Below are 6,000 nucleotides of genomic sequence, written 5' to 3'. Positions count from 1 at the left end.
ATTAAATAGAACATATACGATAGAATATAAGATTTCGAGATTCATAGAATATTTTTGCTTTATTATACCCACAGAGTACTTATGAAGTTTGGCTGTTATATCCTGAAATACCCTGTGTAATTAAAATATTCAATTTTATTCAACCAAATTAAACTAGCGCGCGCAAACATACATACATGCAATATAGATATGTAAATATGTGAATACATTATACATGCGTTTTATATATATGTGTGTGTGCGTGTGTGTGGTATGGTTATGACTGAAATACATATTATTTATGTATTTGTTAGGACACTTGACTTTTATACGACGTAGCCCGAATCCTCTTCGTGTAAGATCGTGCCTCCTCCCTACCAAGTTGCTTGGTGAACCATGGGGCGTACGGGGTGTCATTATACGTCTTAGAAATGATAGTGTGCAAGCGTCCAACCTCGTTTTAGATGCAGCATTAACCTATTAACTACGTAATACCACGGTAATACCTTGTATTGTTATTTTGTAAGCATTTATATACGCTATCTTAGCTTCATTTGATTACTATGTGTTTATATAATGTTTTATTACATGTCTTTATACTAATATTAAACAAATAGTTTTTCGAAGCTTTTTGCTTTTGTCGTTATTCATATTATATTTGATTCTTTGAGTTATCGATAACCTGTACGTATTATAAGCCCTTAACGCAAAGTTATTGCTTATTTCTTCATTTTAATACATATAATTGGTTGTAATTACTTTAAGTTGTTGGTTATCTCTTCTAGAGATTGCTAGTTGATGACGTGAACAGCATTAAAGGAATAGGCGTTTATGATATATACGCCATTTTTAATGAAGATTTGGTTATGTTTCACTTATTACGACGAACGAAAGCAGATGTATGTATGCATTTATAACGTACAATTTATATCACTTCATCGTAATTAACATGTAATAATAAATAACTGACAGTGTGTAATTAATATACAATATAATTAAATGACAAATAATTCCATACTCAGAATACTTAGATGATAGTTTATAAATGTAGATGTATGGATATATGTAAAATTATTTCCTTTTTTCAAAATCATCAAATGAATCACTTAATTGCTATTATACATATACATATGTCTATGTCTACATCATGCATATATCTATGAAATTTTTCAGCTTTTTCAAATAAAACATTTAAATATGATTAACATTGCCACTCTTTATTTCCGTCAATAACCTTTGATTATTATTACGAAAGAGTCGCAATAATGAACACGTTCGACAAGTTTCAATTTTAAGGTTAGTCGCATCTTTGGCGTGGCGTTATGAAATACATTGTCGATTATTTATAAAACATGAAGTAATTTATTACATATGTGTTGGAAAGTATATTTCAAATTCTAATAACGAACATCCACAATTTCATTTTAGCAAACGTTTCACGAAGAACGAATAAAATAATTGGCATGTTTAATATCATCTTCCTAAATAAATGCTGTATAAAAAGGAGAAGTAAAATGTTATTAATACGCTTATTTCAAATATTAATATTTTATACATACTAACGCAGTTTTATTTTCAGTGAATACATATTTGTGATCGCGTAATGTGCAACGTGGTCGGTAGAATCAGTGTTTGCTGTACATATTTTCAATATTTTAATTATTGTCGATTTAATCAGTATTCATACGCGAAATTAGAGTCAGTGTTTGTTCGCCGATTGTAATTTAAGTAGACGCGTTAGTAGTCTTTTTTTTCCTTTTTATTATAATATATCGCCTTCTTAGTATTAGAGTCAGTGCTTCTCTTAAGTGGATTCAACCTCTCCAAACGCCAAAAATATACAGTAAGTATTTTTGTACATCGTACCTCAATTTATTTCATTCTTTGTACTTTGCTTGGATTATTAGATATTAATTAAAAAATAATTTGAAATATTTTAAATGTTTAATTTCCTTTATTAAAGTGAAAGAGTTATAAATTTTAATGTTGAACTATAGAATCAAAGCTTCTAACATGTTGTAGAGATCATTAAATTCTATGCTACTTGATCTTAAATTTTTAGATTGGAATTATTATTTTTATTGTTATTAAAATTTATCAGAGAATCTTTATTGTTATTAAATTTATAAATAGAATTCCATTTTTCTTCGTTTACAGATTTTTCACAATTTTCACTTCTACCCCGGATTCGATGATTCCTTCTTTATGATGACCGTGGTGTTGATTTTCTCTGGACTACTGTAGCACCTATGGTAACTACTCCGCATCTAATAATAAGTCGCATGCATTTTTATTTATTTATATAGGACCATACATCCATATAATATTACCTATTTAGAAAATATATGCCTTATTTCACACACAATTATAAATTATAATTAAAATTGAGATATATATGCTAGCCGTAGTCAGTTGATTTTAAAAAAATGGTATGTAAATTAAAATGTAAAAATAGTGTGCTGAGTTCTAGTGTCAGATGCGTCCTCTCTAATAGGCTTTTGAAGTTCGGGTGGTATTCCTGAGAATCATAAAGCGAGTGTGTTGGTGTGTTTATCTTATAGTATTTTTTAAATATAAGAATAGGTAGGCAGGTAACATACTCGTACTTTCTGTTCTGATTGTTAATTATAAGTAGGACAGGGTACATTAGCACAGTTTCTAATTAAATAGGCGCGTTTTCTGACTTGCCAATTTGATTCTGGATCTATAATGTGAATAATCGATAGTGAAACTGGGCAAACACCAGTGAAGACCAGTAAATATCACTCGTTCCTGGTTCTGCCTAACCATTTTTTCAAATTTGGCAACTTTTTCGGTCGCCATTGTGTCATAGTTGCGAGATGGGTTTCGAAATGAATAGGTATCGTTTGGTATTTTGTACTATGAGTAACGGTTACTATGGTCGTTACTCGTACATATGACGGCTACAGGAAGTGTTTGTACAGCACTGTGTTTATTATAGTCATTTATATATCTACTAATTAATTAAATTCAAATATATTAAATTTTATTATTTAGTAATGCTTTCATAATGCCATTACAAACGATATTATGAGAATGAAATGTAGAATTTACTAAAAAAATACTTCATAGTATTCATCTTTAAGTATATAAATATTTTTTATAGTCACCGTATGTACTCGAGTGGTATGTTTTAGCAGTATTCTTTTCTTTTTCTTTTTTCTTTTTTTTTTTGCGATTAAAGAATCTCGAACCTAGGTTTAAGTTTCAGCGGGCATCGCGCCCGAAGAAAGAAAAGACTTTAAGCTGAAGAGGCCCGGCAAATTGCCATAGAAGAGGGCAACTACCTACTAATGGCTTTCCATTCTCTGGATCAACCAGAGAATGGGAAGTCATTTTTGCTACTTTGTCACTGTGGTCGCTTTTAGTACTAGTGGTACTAGTAGTAGTAGTTCGCGTTTCGGTTAATGTACATTCCGGTCCATGATCATGAACAAATCATGGTTCTTTTCGTATGGTTTGTTGTTCATTAACGTTAGTTTACGTCAGATTTGCAAAGTAGCTGAAATTTCGCGTTTTAAATTAGAGTTGCGTCGACTAACGTATTTGGCTTGAATTAAAGTTGCGAAGAAGTGCTAATTTTGATTTGAATTAGTATTATGATGAAATGATGATCACATTTATTTTAGTATTGAGAGTTATGAGATATAGCGGCTATTTTTAGCGACTTTTTATTATGAACTGATGTAATTCTTTAAGGAATGATATTAATTTTTAAATTTAAGTTTCAATTTATATTGTAATGTAAGATTTTAATCAATTTCTCTTGACGTTTTGCAAAAATACACCAAAAGAAGAATTTATTTGAAACTGAGGAGATTTTTAAGCATGAAAATATTATGTATGAGACGTAATTAGGATAGAGTTATCATTTTATCTCATAAAATTCTTATGATTTGTATCTTTAAGATTCAGAAGGTTTCTATAAAAGAATATTTGTTGAATTTCTAAGATCACGAAACTGGAGATCAGATAGATATAGTCTCTCTTTGTCGAAATCCAAATTCAAACGAGGTTCGAATCGTAATTCTGTTTCTGGTCTGAATTCTATCTGAGATGTCGATCGAAATCCGAGGTACAACAATGCGATTATACGAAAGAGAATGTAGGATGTTCCTTCAGCCGACTAAATTCCGTAATTCAAGCAAGAGATTTGTGTTCATACTGACCAGAAGCAGTACCATTAATTTAGTGTCGTGAAAATTTAGAATATCTTTGATTATAGAATTACAATGGTCAGTATTGATCACAACTGGTTGGAGCTTAGCTATTTCAATGTTTTCTACGCGAATGATACTCGTTCTTGCTAGTAATGTTTATCCGTTGATAAGATATAAGTGTATATCAAACAATTATTTAATATTATTAATTATAATTACAGGCTGTGGATTTTTATATATTTATACGAAATTTAAAGATACAAAAATGCACACAATGTAGAAAAATATATAAAAAATCCAAAGTAAAGTGGTCGTTTCAATTCTTAATAGGTAATTAAGTAAGACGAGCCTCGAGTTAAATTCTATTTCTTTAATTGTCGTGTCTATAAAAGTATGAATTTACACAAATTTGCGTAATCTAATTATTAGTTGTAATAGAATTCTCGTGAAGAAAATATTTAAGGGTATAATAGAATTAAACCATCAATCACACGTTTTTAATTTACGTGTAATGTAGATATTAATGTTCATACACGGTTATTGATACAGTTATAATGTACTAAATTTATTATTCCTTGACAACACACAGCTTAGTTTATAATTCTATTTATAATGTATTTTTTCCTTTATAGTTATCATTTCATCGTTCTAAAATTAAAAAAAGATTATAAAAGGGATTGATACATTAATACTATACAAACACAATATTTTTTAATGAAGAAAGGTATTGTAAGAATATTTTTTTGTGACATTTGACTACTAAAGCAGAAGTAATACAAATTTTAAAACGCATTTTGTGTCTGAAATTAAAAATACCGAGCTCTATTAAGTTATATGGGATGCAATTAAGTATATGCTTTTAATATTAATATAGATGTATCATCCTTGTGTTGGAAGTGTCATAAAATATTTATTCTCTATTTTTATCTCTAATTGCAACATTCACTGTAGCAAGCTTCAATATTTTTAGAGATTCTGTATGAATTTTGAAATTTACCACTGAAAACTATTACCATATTCTACATTCAAGCCATTATTCAATATACTGCAACATTTTGAAAAGATAGAATAGTATATTTGCGCTATATTACCTTATCATGTGTTACAGTAACACTGCAACATTAAATCAATCTAGTGCTAGCCTAGAGTTAAATAAATTGTGTTCAAATTAACTAATAAAAGATAAATGGTAAATGCATAAATAATATAAAGCAGGCCACTTCTTTTTCAAGATTATTGCATTTACATACTATGTACCATACAAATGTAAATAAAATATTTAAAAAAGAAGTGACTTATTTTATATGGATTAATTTTATGCAATTCATTTGTAATTTAAATTTATATGAATTATTTATATCAAATTCTATAAGCAATTGTCTAAAATAGAGAATATTTCTTTATAAAAAAATTACACATATGTAATAATATAATAATTAACTAATTGTTCTAAACCAATTCTACAAACTATTGTTTCTACATGGCCTCGTATAAAGGAGCTCGTGAATGATACTGTGGATGTCAGATTATAACAATAAGTTCGCTGTTTCCAACCATGATACGTAAAATCCTTTGTAATTAGTCATTATTTGATGAAATTCTGTGAAGTACATGGTAAACTCACGAAGCCTTTTTGAACATTCAACAGCTTGTTGACAAGAGAAATCTCTGTTTAAATGCCACTCTATATATCAAATTCCATTGTGTTTGTTCTAATATTGTTAGAGTCTGCTGAATTTATTCTTATTGTGTAAATAAAAAGGAAAACGAAGTAGAAATCTCTTCGTCGTACATTATATATTTACGTTTACATACTACGAACAAAACGCGCAATTTGCAC

Source organism: Bombus fervidus, chromosome 2, assembly GCF_041682495.2.
Source record: "Bombus fervidus isolate BK054 chromosome 2, iyBomFerv1, whole genome shotgun sequence".
Classification (NCBI taxonomy): Eukaryota; Metazoa; Arthropoda; class Insecta; order Hymenoptera; family Apidae; genus Bombus; species Bombus fervidus.
This window is presented reverse-complemented; position numbering follows the sequence as displayed.